Source organism: Alexandromys fortis, unplaced genomic scaffold (assembly GCF_014885135.2).
Source record: "Alexandromys fortis isolate MF-2015 unplaced genomic scaffold, M_Fortis_MF-2015_v1.1 scaffold_206, whole genome shotgun sequence".
NCBI classification, from domain to species: Eukaryota; Metazoa; Chordata; class Mammalia; order Rodentia; family Cricetidae; genus Alexandromys; species Alexandromys fortis.
Window position 1 is genome coordinate 2,412,905 of NW_026068097.1, and position 15,447 is coordinate 2,428,351.

The following is a 15,447-nucleotide window of genomic DNA, read 5'->3' on the forward strand; positions in this document are numbered from 1 at the left end:
ATTTAAGAGCTGCTCTAAACTAGCTAAAGAAGCATTCTCAACTCAGATAATTCTCTTCTTCTTTAAATAGGAGAATATAGCCTTTAGGAGCATGGTTATTCATAAAGCATTATAATTTATCCTGATAAGAAAGGATGGCTTCAAGACACAGAGCCCAAAAAGTATCTCTCTCCATTAATCTCTTTCCTTCACAGAGATCAGCAGTCAATGACAGGTTTGAAGCTTCTTTACAGGTGCCTGTTCCAGAGACAGGAACATTTGGGTAAATGGAGAAGTCTTTGCCCAAGCCAGGCATAATGGTCTGTCCTGTTGCAGAAGCACAGATTTTATTAAAAATTAATAAGAGAGAGTGGATTTCATGCGGGATCATGGAAAATATCCCTCCCGATAAAGCCATGTGAGTTGTGTCTTTCTTTGTTCCTGCACCTCCATGCCGGTCCAGAGAGAGATAGTTTATGTCGGGGTCTTGTCCAGAGAAATAATTTATGGTCTGGGCTAGTACTGGACCCTGACAGAGATGTATCACTGAAGGTGAACTTTGAGATTTCAAAAGCCTATGACATTCTCAGTTAGTGGTATGGTTCTCCCTACCACCCCCGAATTCCCTCTGTGTGTATGTGTATTTGTGTGTGTGTGTGCCTGTGCACGCATGTGAGTACATGTGCATGTGTTTTTCTTGCTTATAGATCATATGTAAGCTCTCACCTATTGCTCCAGCACTATGCCTGCCTTCTTCCACCATGATTGTTATGGACTCACTCTCTGAAACTCTAAGCAAGCCTTCAAATAAGTGTTTTTTTTAAGTTGGCTTGCTCATGGTATCTCTCTACAACAATAAAAAAGTATGACACCTTGTGACATGTTGACTTAGATCTAATTATAGAGAGTTATTGCTACAGAGAGGTATAGAATTCTTCTTTTTTATTTTTTTTTAAATTATTTATTTATTATGCATACAATATTCTGTCTGTGTGTATGTCTGCAGGCCAGAAGAGGGCACCAGACCTCATTACAGATGGTTGTGAGCCACCATGTGGTTGCTGGGAATTGAACTGAGGACCTTTGGAAGAGCAGGCAATGCTCTTAACCACTGAACCATCTCTCCAGCCCCTAGAATTCTTCTTTGTTTTTAAGAAACTTCCATAATTTCCCTAATGGCTACAGGTTTTTATTTCCACCAGTAGTAACCAGAAGTTTTTCTTTTCCCCACATAAATAAATAGTGTCATACCTTTTCTTGATGATAGTTATTCTGACTATAATGAGACAGAATCTGAAAGGAGTCTTAATTTGCATTTTCCTTATTGCTACAGATATTGCACCAGTTTTAATTGTCAACTTGACCCAACATAGAATCACCTGGGGGAAAAAAAGAGTCTTAAAGAATTTTTGAGATCAGGGTGCATTGTGAACAAGTCAGTAAGGAATGGTCTTGATCATCAACTGCAGTAGGAAGACCCACCTTGAATGTAGACAACACCATGTCAGGGTGTGTCCCTGAAATATATATATATAAGAATAAAGAAATCCAGCTGTGCAGAAGCACCGAGTAAGCAGCAGGGGTGCATTCATTTCTCTCTACTCTAGCTGGTGAATGTGCTATGAAGCTACCTCAAGCTTCTACCTCTCTGACTTCCCTGCAATAAAAGACCATAACCTGGCATGATAAGTCACATAAAATTGCTCCTTTATGTTGCTTTTGGTCAGGGTACTCTATCATAGCAATAAAACTGAAATGATGACTGTCTAAGTTAGGGTTTCTATTGCTGTGAAGAGACACTATGACCACAGCAACTCTTATAAAGAAAAACATTTAATGGGCATAGTTTACAGTTTCAGAGTTTTAGTCCATGGCAGGAAGCATGGTGGCATGCAGGCAGACAGGCCTTGGAGGCATGGCAGGCAGCACTAGCCAGAGAAGAAGCTTAGAGTTCTACATCGTGATCCACAAGCAGCAAAAGGACACTGCATACTGGGTTAGCTTGAGCTTATATGAGACCCCAAAGCCCACCCTCCATATGAGACCCCAAAGCCCACCCTCCATATGAGACCCCAAAGCCCACCCTCCTAATGACACACTTCCTCCACTCCCTCTCCAACAAGGCCACACATCCTAAAAGCACCACTCCCTTGGGCCGAGCATTCAAACGTATGAATGTATGGAGGTCATATCTATTCAAACGCCAATGACAGAAGCTAATTACTTTTCACGCGTTTATTAGCCATTTATATTTCTTTTGTTGTGAGCTATCTATTCCATTCATTAATCTATTTATTGATTGGCTATCTGGATGCTATTTTTAAAATCTTGGATTGTGTGTATGCTTAGGTATTTATGTGTATGCCCATGTTTGTGTGTGAGTATAGATGTCAGTCCCAGCCTTCTACTTTACTTGAGGCAAGGTCTTGTTCACTGCTGTATACATCAGGTTAGATAACCTGGGCGTGTCTAGAGATTCTCCTGTCTTTGCATCTCATCTCATTGTAGGAGCACCAGGATTCCAGCTATACACTACTAAAACTTTCTCCTTCTTTGAGTTTTGAGTGAACTCGGGTCCTTATCCTTGTTCAGCAAGTATGTTACATACTGAGCCATTTCCCCAGCCCTGACAGTTTTTGTTGTTCAATTTCTGAAGTTCATTTTATGTACCCTGTTTATATATAGTGGGAAAAGAAGCTTTTACTATATTTGTAAGTTCTTTCTTCACTCTGGTGATTATTTTGGTGTGCAGAACTTGTGTTTTAATTTCATGCAAACCCAGTTATCAAATATTGGGATATTTTCCTGTACTATTGAAATCCTTTATAGAAATTCTTTACATATTTCTGGCAGTGTTTTAACAATTTTAAGTCTTGCATTAAGGTCTTACATCCATTTTGAATCGAGTTTTGTGTAGAGTGAAAGATAAGGATTGAGTTTCATTCATCAACATATCCAGTTTTCTAGCATTATTTGTTAAAGATACTTTCTTTTCTCCAGTGTGATCTTGAGTGTGATATTTCACCTGCCTTCTTTCCTAATAAATTAAGTATTGGTATATGGGAAAACTTATGACTTTTCTATGTTGATTTTTTTAAATCTTGCTACACTGCTGAAAATGTTAATTGGGTCTAAAAGTTTTCTATTGGTGCCTTCAGGGTCTTTTAAATATAAGATCCCATTCTACAAGGAGATATTATTCCTTCCTTACCTGTTTGTATCCCCTTTCTTTCTAATGTTTTGTTCTGGCTTGATGTGGTTTGGTTTTGGTTAGAGGTTTTTTGGGGGGAATTTGTTTCTTCAAGATAGGGTTTCTCTGTACTGCCCTGGTGGTCCTGGAACTCACTCTGTAGACCATGCTAGCCTCAAATTGCCTCTGCATCCTGAGTGTTAGAATTAAAGGTGTGTGCCATCACTGCCTGGCTTTTTTATGTTGTTTTATGAGGCTAGCTAAGACTTTGATCACTATAATGAATAGGAGTAAAAGTAAGTAACCTTCACTCATTATAAATGTTAAAGGCAATGTTTCAAATTTTCTCCATTTATTATACTGCTGTATATACTCCTGTTATATATAGCCTTTATGTTGTTGAAATACATTACTTTTATTCTGTTTTTCTTCAGGGATTTTATCATGAAGAGATCATTAAATCCTGTCAAAAAAGTTTTTTAATCCATTTAGGTGATTTGATCATGTGATTTCTGCCCTTAAACCTATTTATCTACTTAATTATACTCAAATGATGTGTCCATGGAACATTGTATCTCTGGAATACAGCAAACTTACTTATGCTTTTAATTTGATTTTCAAGAATTTTATTAAGGATATTTGTGTACAAGGAAACCAGTCTATAGGGCTCTTACTTTGTTGTGTTCTTATATCATTTGGAATTAAGGTAAGGCTGATTTATAGAATGAGTTTTGCAGTATTATTTTACTTTTTAATGTATGGAATAATTTAAAGAGCATTTGTGTTGGTTTTTTAAAAAGTGTTGTACAATTCAACATTGAATCCATTCAATCGTGAGCTTTCCTTTATTTAAAGGCTTTTTATTAGGACTTTAAATCTATAAATTTTTATAAATCTTTTTAAGTTGTTTATATCATACAAATTTAATTTTGGTGTCTCAGAATTTATCCGTTTATTCTAGATTTTCCAGTATTTTCTAACATAAGTTTTTAAATTACTCCCTACTGACATCTCTATGCCACTAGAATTTCTAGTAACCTCCTGTTTTTCATCTCAAATTTTATTAATTTAGGTCTCCTCTCCTCCTGTCTATTAGCTTGGATATGTGTTTTTGAACCTTGTTTTTTTTTTTTAAATCAATTGTTAGTTTGACTGTATATTCTTTCAATCAATATTCCATTAACTTCTTCCATGATCTTTATTTATTGACATCTACTGCTTTTAGGTGTGGGCCATTATTTTTCTTGCCTTTTTAGAAACTTGAGATGTATCATTAGGTTATTTGAAATCTCTCTGATTTTTTAATATATGCATTCATAACTACAAACTTTCCGCTTAGATCTCAAAGGTGCTGCTGAGTTGTACTTTTATTTTCATTTGGACAACAAACAGCAGGAAACAGGTTGAAGAAAATCATGCCAAAATTTTCAAAATGATTGTTTATAAATGTTTGTTTTCATTTAAAGTGGGATATGATATAGAAATGAACACTTTGCATTGGTATGAATCTTGGTATATTGAAACAAATTAAATGTTGATTTTGTTACACTGTGTATATATATATATATATATTTCTACTTGTATTTAAGGTATTATGTTTGTGCAGCTCATTTAAAAATGCAACATATAATAAAGAATTACAGGTTAATAGATAGTCATTTATAATATTCAAACTTTTAGTCATGTTAGTTAGGTTTTCTAGATATATATAGATATATTTCAGTTAGACAAATAATCTTCAAAACTTCAAAGACCTACGGAATATGACATTTAAAACATTTTAAGAACTTAGTCTTTTCTCGATGGTGAGACATGTCTGCTCCTGGCAGCACCAATTACTTCAGAGAGATTGGTGAGCATTGAAAAAACTCATTATGGAATTTGCCTTCAACAAGATAAGATTAGTCATTTGGGCAAGAAACTGCTTTTGCATGGACAGCTTGATAGTATGCTGTATGAACTGGACATGCAAGACCCACAGAAAAGTGACTGCTAAGCTTTTCAAAACATAGGATGGTCCTTCAGGGTTTCTGCTTCATGAAAGAGTCTGCCAGACATTCTGCAGGACACAGAAGAAGGCAACTGATGAACTTTGCCATTATAAGGCAGAACAGATCTTCAAATTTCCTGCTCCAAGTAAAAGTCTGCTGGATACTATGGGCCTGTAGGCTGAAGATGGGTGCACCAATGTTGCAGAAGAACTTTGGATGACTCTCCAAGCAGTGAGATGTCTCTGTCAATTCCAGAGATTTGGAAGTTGCTTACAATGTACTTCCTGTTTACTTATGTAATATCTTATTATTGTATCCTTCTAGGGTCATTGAAGAGTTGAAGACAGATAGTTATAGTTACAGTTTTCCTTAGTTATGAAAAAAAGATAAATTCAATATAAAACTTTAGACTTACAAAGATAAGATAGATGATAGAATATTTTCTTTAATTTTTGACTTACACAAATAGAGTATTGTAACTGTAATTCTTGCTTGATGACTGTTTTGTATATGTAATTTTACTATGTTAAAGTTAAATCCTTCCTTTTTATTTAGACAGAAAGGGGGAAATGGTGTGGGGAGTCCTTTTGTATGTGTGATGCTTTTATTGGTTAATTAATAAAGAATATGATTGGGCCTATGACAGGGAAGAATAGAGCAAGGTGGAAATTCCAAGCAGAGATAGAGGAGAAAAGAAGGCAGAGTCAGAAGACACCATGGAGCTGTCAAAAGGAGATAGATGCTGGAGTACCTTACTGGTAAACTATGAGTATATATATTAATAGAAATGGGTTAATTTAATATGTAAGAGCTAGCCAATAAGAAGCCAGAGCTAATTGGTCAAGCAGTGATGTAATTAATATAGTTTCTGTGTGATTATTTAGGTGTGAGCAGCCTGTAAACAAAAGAGCAGTCTCTGCCTACAAAATCTGTATTGGACATACCATACTAGAGGGTTTACAAACCTAAATTGAGTTGAGAGAAGCGATATCAATTGAGGAATTGCTTCCATCAGGCTGTCCTGTAGTCAAGTCTCTCGGACATTTTCTTTCATTACTGTTTATAGTGCTATATCCTGTAGATGATTCTTTTACTGGAAAACAGTTTCTTGTTAAATAAGTAGTTTTATTTCTTTTATTAATATGTAGCATTTATTCTATGTTGTTTGAGAATTTCATACATGAGAATTCTCTTCCCATTATTTCCACTTCTATTCTCTGGCTTCCATCTCCTTCCCTAAGCCCCCCTCATTTCCTCTCAACTTTATGACCTCTTCTTAATTACTGTCAAGTATATAATACATAAACATATAAACATATACATATATAAATACATCTTTCTGAGTTCACTTAGTTTTGAGCATATGTAAATGTGTTTAGTGCTGACCACTTGAGACTGGATAACCTATCAAGGTAGTTCATCCCTGGAAAATACTGATTCTCTCTCTTTTAGCAGTCATTAATTGCCTACAGATCTTCATCTAGAGGTAGGGCCTTGTGAGATTTCCCATATTCACAATGGGTGTCACCTGGTATTGTCATTTTGCTGGTCTTGTTTAGGCAACCATATTGTTAAGATTTCAGGAGTGCAATTTCCTGTCATATATAGGCATTTCTTTTAACTAATGCTTTATGTACGGGGGCCCACCAATTGTGAGTGGTGGCAGTTCTAAGCAGGTGGTCCTGTTGTTATATAAGAAAGATAGTTGAAAAAGCCATAGGGAGCAAACTAATAAGCAGTGTTTCTCTAGAGCCTCTGATTCAATCCCTGCTCTTTCTCCTTCCACAATGGACTGACTATAGACTGTAAGCTGAATTAAACCCTTTCCTCCACAGTTTGCCATGAATCATAGTATTTATCATGGCAACAGAAAGAAAACTAGTACAGATACCCAAAAAGGGGGAAACAAACCTTGTCTCAAAAAGCAAAAAAAAAGGGGGGGGACCACCTATGCTGAATGGAGGGAATCTTAATTGTGGAGATGCCTCTGTAAGACCTATCTATAAGCGTTTTCTTAATTAGTGATTGACAGGTGAGGGTACAGCCCATGGTGGGTGGTTCCATCCCTGGGCTGATGGTTCTAGATTCTATAGAATAAAAGCAGGTTCATCAAGCTATGGGGGCAAGCCAGTAAGCGGAACCCCTCCATGGCCTCTGTATCAGTTCCTGCCTCCAAGATCTTGCCCTGTTTGAGTTCCTATCTTGACTTAGTGTGATTATGAACATCGATTTGGAAGTGTAAGCCAAATAAACCCATTTCCTCTCCACCTTGCTTTTTGGTCATTGAGTTTTGTCAACTAAGATACCACATAAGAAAACTTTTCAGACAGGTATCAGGACAAAACATTCTAAATCCTAAATCCCCTAATTCCACAGTCAGAAAAGACTCTTTGGACTGCAAGGGAGGGGGAGAGGGAGTTGGGGGGAAGGGGAGGGAAATGGGAGGAGGGGAGGAGGTGGAAATTTTTAATAATAATAATAATTTTAAAAAAGGAAAAAAACAAAGTGAAATTAGAGAACTAGTCCAGTAGATGGCAGTATGACAGTGGTTCTCAACCTTTCTAATGCTGCAACCATTTCATACAGTCCCTCATGTTGTGGTGACCTCCAATCATAAAATTATTTTGTTGCTACCTCACATCTATAATTTTGCTACTGTATGAATCATAATGTAAGTATATGGTATGCGGGATATCTGATATTCGACTGTGGGAGCTGAGAATGCAGACCATTTCCCACATTTGTCTCACAGTCGGAGTAGGTGTGAGACTGACTAACTGTTGAATCAGGCAGCTTCCGACACAGGAGATGGTTGCCTAGCTCCTTTGATAATAATGCAAATCCAACGCCATCCTGACAGTGGTCAGGATATGCTAATGTCGCTCTGCTCCTTCTACTGTAATTATGAAATCACCTGAGGAAGAATAGACAAAATAAACATAAGCAAGATGTGACTTAAGTCATTCCCTGCTACCTAGGAAACTGAATGCAAAAAGTACTACTACAAATGGCATCCAACATTCAGCATGTAAATCCACATAGGGCTTAAAAAAGCTGAAAATAAAGTTTTAATTAGGCTCGGTGTTTGAAGTGTACAGAGGCACAACTTCTTTATGTGACCCTGCTACTAAGTGTTAGGAATATTTTCTAACACAAGCTCTCTGCCAATGCAATGCAAAATCCCAATCAAGTCCAATCAAAACAAACCAAATTAAAAGATATTCAGGTTTAATTGAACACCTGTGCTCTCCGGTGATCACAAGGGAAATGGGAAAGCTGCCAATGCGACCACGGGGCGGGGGGGGGGGGGGGGGGGAGGCAGGGTGACCACATGTTTATTTGGGGGGGGGAGCAGTTAAAATAGCCTGGGGGAGTGGTCTTGACCTTTCCTGGGGAGGGGTCAAGGTTTGGCAGGCTACCTTGACCCTCCTTGGGGAGGAGTTAAGGTTCAAGGGGCACAGGGATGGGGTTTCCAAAGATAGAGGCTGGAAACAGGATTTCACTAAGCACTTGAATGGGATTTAAGAGCAATGGGCAATAACTTCTCTTGGCAGGAAACTAGGTAAAAATGCCTAACAGTTTAAGATGTACCTCATGCATCAGAGAACAACTGCAAGTGCATGACTGCGGGAGCTTGGTAGTCAGATTCAGGCCAAGAAATCCTCTGGACAGGTTATGATGTACTTAAAATGTGCTTAGATGCTAAAGAGAAAAGAAAATGGGAAGAGACATTCATAGAAAAATAAATAATTTAAAAATAATAGTATAAAATCTTTAAAGAAAGAGTAAAGCAAAATGAATGGAAAAGGCCATGTAAACATGAAAAATATACAGGGTATCTGGATCATGTATAATGCTTTATTGACTTTGAATTTTTTAAATGCTAATGAACAAAATCAATAGCTGCTGAGAGACATTGGATTATGGAAACTGTTAAATTAAACCAACACATATATTTTTAAGAATATCTTAACTTTAAAATGGAAGTCAGAAAATACGTTGCATTGGGAGAAGGATAATGCCTTTGTTTCCTCAGAAAACAAAAAGCTATAGATCTCTTCAAAATTATTGAAGAAGAGTTTTGACTGGGGGAGAACTTCTGAGGTTCCTGACTACAGACATGAGAGAAGAAACCAAAAAAGACTACAGGACAGGTGACATGTTTGCTGATTCCTTTACATGGAACAGCTCTCAGACTGGATGAGTGGTGAGGGATATTCAATTACAATGTGAACCCCACAAGCATTTGTGTTGATTAAATAAAATTAACCTTGGGTCCGGAGGTTGAGTTAATAATTACTTGACACAAAGTAATAACAGAGCATCAAAGGGCGTCTTGGGGAGATAGAGAAACACAGGAAGTAGTAGGGAGAGATTTGGAATGGCACAGGTTTTTCTGGTTTGACAAAGGAGAAGCAAGGGTTTTTCAGAGATACAAGCAAGATGGTTATCTTGTTGCTGTCCAGCCTCTCTGAACTAGCAGGTTTTCACCTCAGCCTTTAATCTTGAATCTTATTTATAAATAGAATGATAGAGATTTAGTTAAACCTACCTTTAGTGTCAGCAACAGAGCTGGTGCCTGTGGGAAAAGAATTCCCACAAGGCTAGAGACTGAGCAACCAGGCCACTGCTAGAGAGCAGAGACACTGCAGAAATACAATTGCTGGCTTAGATAGCAGTAGACTAAAGTGCAGCCACTCTGCCAAAGTTAAAACAACAGATGAGACATGATAAATCTTGTTGGCTACAAAATCTTCATGACAGTTTGGTTATACAGTCCAAATGGACTTATAAAGTTGACAGATGCCCTTTACCTGCTCAAACATAGAACAGAAAATCATCTTTACCTGATTTGCATACACTGTACATTTCATACTTTTAGTAATATAGATATGTATGTTACCTTTTAAAGTTTGTATGTTTTCAGAACAAAAGAACCAGATATGAACAAAGACAAGACAAGTAAACCATATGATCCAGCCTCTCAGAATGCCTCAATTACAGTTTCCTCAAAATTCTACATACAGGATAACTTCAAAGCTGCTAGCTGAGATGGTCCAGCCTCACACACTACTCCAGCCATGACTTCAGATAAGCTCTACACTTTCCCATAACACAAAACTAAACAAAAATAATACAGCAAACCCTCTCAGGACTTTACTATTATCCCAAATTTCTCAGGTTCTCCTAAGAATTACATTTTCCCCAAACAAGAAGAAACAGTCTAGAGAATACAATGCCTATATTCCCAAGATTTGGAGTGCGTGTTTTTTGGTTGGTCGATGGATTATGGATGTTTATCATCATTTAGGAGGTTGTTTGCAAGTTATTGTTCATCATGGACGGGGAGAAAGCTAAGCAAAGGAGATTAGATTAAAGTATCTCTTTCTGAGGAGAAGAAGGGGAGATATAGTGTGGAAATGATGGGATGAATGATAGATTATTGAATCAACTTTAAACTAAAAAGCAGCTATTAATCTTTTAATAAATACTTTATATTGGTATGAATTTTTGTATATTGACAGAAATTTAAGGTTATTTTGTTAGAACATTATGTTTCTTTTGTTTAGGGTATTTTTGTACATTAATATAAGTTTAAGGTTATTTTTATTATACTGTATATATGTTTTTACTCTTGTTTAAGGTATTGTACCTCTGAAGACTATTTAAAGCTATTATTATAAATTATTTAGGATAATTAAGTAATACAGGTTAGTAGTTAGTCATCTATAACAATCAAACTTGTAGTCACATTATATATGTTTTGAAGGTAAAACATATTTTACATAGATATGTGGTCTTCAAACACTTCAGAGGTCTAAAGAATATGGAATTTAAGATGTTTTAATAATATGAAGTTTTACATGATAGTGAGACATGTCTGTTCCTGGCAGCACCAATTTACTTCAAAACAGGATGCTGGGCATTGAAGAACATCCCTATGGAGTTTACTTTTATTGTGGCAAAGTTAGCCACTGGACAAGAAACTGTTCTTGCCTCAAGTGTTGACAATATGCTGTCCAAATTGGATAAGCAGGGCACAAAAGAAGGTGACTGCCAAATATTGTCAAGACAAGGTAGGAGAGTCATTCAAAAAATTCCTGCTCCACAAAAAAATTGTCAGATATTCTAGGCCTATAGGTCAAAGATGAATAGCCCAATGTTGCAGAGAAACCTTGGGTAACTGTCCAGGCATCCAGGTTGTGTACTAAGAAAAGGTAACTGAACCACATGGAAGAACATAGATTAAAATATATGGGTTAATTAAGTTATAACAGCTAGTTGTGGGAAAGCTAAGCTAAGGTCAAGCTTTCATAATTAATAATTAGTCTCTGTGTCATTATTTCTGGGCTGGTGGTCCTGATCAGAAAGTACTAGTACAACTCTCTGAGTAGTACTGCCCAGAACTTCATGTCATCTATCAATACTTCCTCCAAGCTTCCCAGGTTCTACAACTTTGATGCTATAACTTTTATTGGGATGGTCAGCCTGTGAAATGAATGGGATTGGTAACCCAACAATGGGAAATATGACACTATCTGTATCTACTTTGCTATGGTAACCCACAAGGCTCAGAAGCTCTAGGTGATTAATAAATGGCTGAAAATGAAGTGAAATTACCAGCTTCCATTTAGGGCTGATAGAGTATCCCTATCTTAGAAACAAGGGATCAGAAGAAGCTAAAAAGCAAACACAGCTTAGTTAAGGTAGTTGAAGTCCAAACCCAATCAGAGTCATGGGGTACATCTTCTTCCTATGTATGAAAATAAAGCCAGTGATAAACATGAATCTATATTTCAGGAGCCTCAAGGAAAAAGAGAGAAAGGTGGGAAACAGGTCAGCTCAACATTGAGATGAGAGAGTCAAAATGGGGAGCATCTGGGAAAGATAAAACAAGGCACAATGTACTTACTACACAGCTGAACAGAGGCCTAGAGTTTCTTCAAGCTATGAGTTCACATGGCCCTGAGTCAGGCTGGAGACAAAACCAAGAATGGGGTTTGTAAGGAGACAATTCAAGAGTGCACAAAAGGATCACTCCTCGAAAGAAAGAGTTCTGGATACCTGAGTGCCTCCCTCTAGGAGAACACACATCAGAAACGGGGGTCACAGGCTCCAGAAGGATGAATGGTGGGGAACTCCGGGGTAATTGTGGCTATTTAAAATTACCAACACCCACATGAATACTGAGTCAAAAGTAGCTCTACAGGACAGGCACTAAGAAGTTCTGGGGACTAAGGGTAGAGACTGAAACAAGACTGAAATACAAATACACATAACAGGACTTGTGCACTGTCTGGGTTTATGTGTCAACTTTACACAAGCTAGAGTCATCAGAGAGCAAGGAACCTTAGTTGAGGAAATGCCCCCATGAGATCCAAGTGTAAGGCATTTGTCAATTAGTGATCGATACAGGAGGGTACAGCCAATTGTGATGGCATCATCCTCAGTTTGGTAGTGGTTACTAAGGAAGCAGGCTGAGTAAGCCAGTAAACAGCACCTCTCCGTAGCCTCTGCATCAGTTCCGGCCTCCTGTTTGAGTTCCTGTCCTAACTTCCTTCAATGATGGACTATGATGGGGAAATGTAAGCCAAATAAACCATTTCATCTATAACTTTCTTTTTTTTTCTTTTTTCTTTTTTTGTTTCATGACAGCAATAGAAACACTAACTAAAAACCCCAAGAGAATTTGGTACCAGTATACTTGGGTATTGCTGTGACAGCCCTGCCCATGTTTTGGAAAGGACTATGGAGGGACTTTGGAACTTTGAGCTAGAAAAGCCATTGAGTGTTGAGAGGTCAGTGGGAAATTCTTGAGGAGCTTGGAAGATATGAATGTCGAAAGCAGTGCAGAAGATAGGCCTGGCTTAGGGAAATTTAAAAACTTGATGAAGGCTGATTACTGTTTTAAATTGAGATTCTGTAGTTCTGGTAAGCTGGGGCTGAAGAGTCAACTGTGATTAACAAGAGACCAGCACCATTGAAGTAAAATCTTTGAGTTACTGGGACAATTGATGTTGGTAAACTGAAACTGAGAAATTATCAGTGATTTTTAAAAAGACCAGTATCACTGAGGTGAACTCATCTGGGAAGTGTTTCCTGAAAGCAAAAAAAAGCTATGTTCCAGGGGCTGCCAGGTCATGGTTGTACCTCATTTTGGCAGCTGGACTTGTTAATGTGTAAAAGTCACCCAGGTGGTACTTGTTTTTGAAGGCATGAAGGGGTCATGCAGAGAAGTTGAGGCTTGGCACCATGAAGAGAGCCTACTCGAGGCTACTGGTGAAAGTACAGCCCAGCTGTAGCAAGGGAGCCCAGCGTCTTAGAGATTCCAGTACCATGGGATGACTATCAAGAACAGCAGTAGCAGTGTACTGGAGCCAGCTGGAACTCAGAAGATAGCAGTGTGTGCTACAGAGGGCAGAGCTGGAGAAGTGACCCAGATATTTGGAGGAATCCAGACGATTGTGAGTGGATCCCAGACAGTGGATGAATTGAATTTGATTTTGCTTTGATTTGATTGTGACTGTGCCCTAATTTTTCCCTCTTGAAGTAAGAAGGTATTTGGCTTATTTTTTTTTTTATTTTACTGGATCTCACAGTTGAGAGACTTTGAATTTCAAAGGACTGAAATTTAAAAGAAATTGGATATTTTAGAGGGACTAAAATTTTAATATTTTAATTTATAAAGACTGTAGGACTTTCAAGGTTATTTATATTTTTAATGTGAGATCTTGCGGATGAATAAGAAAGAGTTTGGCTTATGTAGTGATTTGTTTGTGTATCAAGTTGAGAAGGGGTCAGTTGTACTGGCTGGTTTTGTGTCAACTTGACAGAAGCTAGAGTCATCAGAGAGGAAGGAGCCTCAGTTGAGGAATTGTCTCCATGAGATCCAGCTGTAAGGAATTTTTTTCAATTGGTGATCAATGGCGAGGGCTCAGCCCACGGTGGATGGTGCTATCACTGGGCTGGTGGTCCTGGCTTCTACAAGAAAGCAGGCTGAACAAGGTAAGGGAAGCAAGCCAGTAAGAAGCACCTCTCCATGGCCTCTGGATCCGCTCCTGCCTCCAGGATCATGCTGTTTGAGTTTCTTCAATGATTAACAATGCCATGGAAGTGTAAGCTGAACACTTTTCCTCCCCCAAGTTGCTTTTTGGTCATGTTGTTTCATCATGGTGTTTCATCACAGCAATAGAAACCCTAACTATGACAATTTGTTACATAAAATTCAAACAGTACCAATTCCACCCAATAAGACAAGGGACTCCACAGAAAACTGGGCCAAAGCCATATCTTAAAGGAGGAAACTGGACTGAGCAAGAAGTATGTAAGGGAAAGTATCAATCTGAGTCAAGGTACTACAAAGTGCTGGAGCTAGATCACAAGACAGGGTCAAAGGTGAAACCTCTGCAGAGGAAGGCTTGCTATGTGTAGGGGAGACCCAGCCAATCACCTTGCTAGCAGGGGGCGGGGTCCCCCGAGGATATTTTTTACTTATAAAGATTGTGGGCGTGCTCCCAGCCACCCCTTCTTCTGCTTTCCTGTTCCCCGTGGGAACCTGTGGTTCTGTAAGTCTATTTCCCCATTAAAGCTGTATATATTATTACAATCTGTCTGTATTCATTTACACCGCTACAGCTATGAACTTCTCACTTGAAAAAAACAACGAGAAGAGGGTGGCGTTCTCCGAATTGCACAAGGAGACAATAAAAGCATGCACAGAGGAAGGAGGAACAATGGAAAACACAATATCCAGAGCCTGAGATCTCTAAAGCACCATGCAAGGACAGTGAAGTGGTAGGTGAGAGAAGGAGAGATTGTGGAGATGAAAGCTAACCTTTTGAGAGATGAGCACAAAAGAGGTGCATCCTTTCAAGACTGTCAGTGAGAGCAGCTGTGGAAGCATCTGTTAAAGAGAATGTGGATCGAGGGTTAGAAAGCAGATCATTTCCAAGATTATTACTTCGTAATTCCAAATGAAAAGAAAGATAGAGGAGGGATTCTAGAGTTTTCTCAAGGGCACCTGTGGTGATATTTTGTTTGTGCTTTAGCAAAGTTTGCATGAAGATCAGAGTGTAGAGCAAGTCACTAGTTAGCCTTAGAAGCAAGGTAGTGGTGGAACACACCTTTAATCCCAGTACTGAGGCAGATGGATCTCTGCGAGTACAAGGCCACCCTAGGCTAAAGAAGATCGAATCTGTCTAAGAGAGAAACAGAATTCATACAAAGGTGATTCCAGCACTTGGGATCACACACCTTAAATCCCAACACTAGGGAAAGAAGATATGA